The sequence below is a fragment of the Carlito syrichta genome, unplaced genomic scaffold, assembly GCF_000164805.1.
Source record: "Carlito syrichta isolate Samal-C Ts95f unplaced genomic scaffold, Tarsius_syrichta-2.0.1 Scaffold75882, whole genome shotgun sequence".
Classification (NCBI taxonomy): Eukaryota; Metazoa; Chordata; class Mammalia; order Primates; family Tarsiidae; genus Carlito; species Carlito syrichta.
In genome coordinates, this window is record NW_007019978.1 from 1 (window position 1) to 825 (window position 825).

The following is an 825-nucleotide window of genomic DNA, read 5'->3' on the forward strand; positions in this document are numbered from 1 at the left end:
CAAGTTCTCAAGGATAAAGAAAATCACATCAAGTCTCAGACTGAACGCTTGCTAAAGACGAAAGATTGGGCCGCTGTGCTTGAAGAAGACATAACAGATGACGATAACCTGGAATTAGAAACATTGAAGAGTGAATCAGAAAATGGTGCTCACTTAGATAAACAGCGAAAAGGAGCTTTGAAGAAACTGATTCATGCTGCTAAGTTAAATTCTTCTTTAAAAACTCTAGAAGGAGAAAGATACCAAATTTACACTCAGTTGTCTGAAGTAGATAAAACAAAGGAAGATTTTGCGGAGCCTATTAAAAATCTCCAGACTGAACAAGCATCTTTACAGTCAGAAAACACACAGTTTGAAAGTGAGAATCAGAAGCTTCAACAGAAACTTAAAGTAATGACTGAACTGTATCAAGAAAGTGAAATGAAGCTACACAGGAAATTAACAGTAGAGGAAAATTACCTGTTAGAGAAAGAGGAGAAACTTTCCAAAGTAGATGAAAACATCAACTATGCTGCTGAAGAGCTGGAGACCTATAGAAAGCGAGTCAAAGATCTTGAAGAACAATTGGAGAGAAGCATTCATTCTTATCAAGGGCAGATTATGTCCCATGAGAAAAAAGCACAGGATAATTGGTTGGCAGCTCAAACCACTGAAAAAAATCTCAATGATTTAAGGAAAAAAAATCCTCACACCAGACAAAAATTAACTGAAGCAGAGTTTAAATCTGAACTTTTAGAAAAGGATCCTCATGCACTTGATGTTCCAAATACAGCATTTGGCAGAGAGCATTCCACATATGGTCCCTCACCATCGGGCCGGCCTTCA

The 825-nt window shown here is 37.6% G+C and overlaps 1 pseudogene; it reads left to right on the plus strand.

Annotated features, from left to right (window-relative positions):
- The first annotated feature begins 6 nt into the window (after positions 1 to 6).
- LOC103255854 lies at positions 7 to 819 on the plus strand (annotated as a pseudogene).
- Positions 820 to 825: the final 6 nt, after the last annotated feature.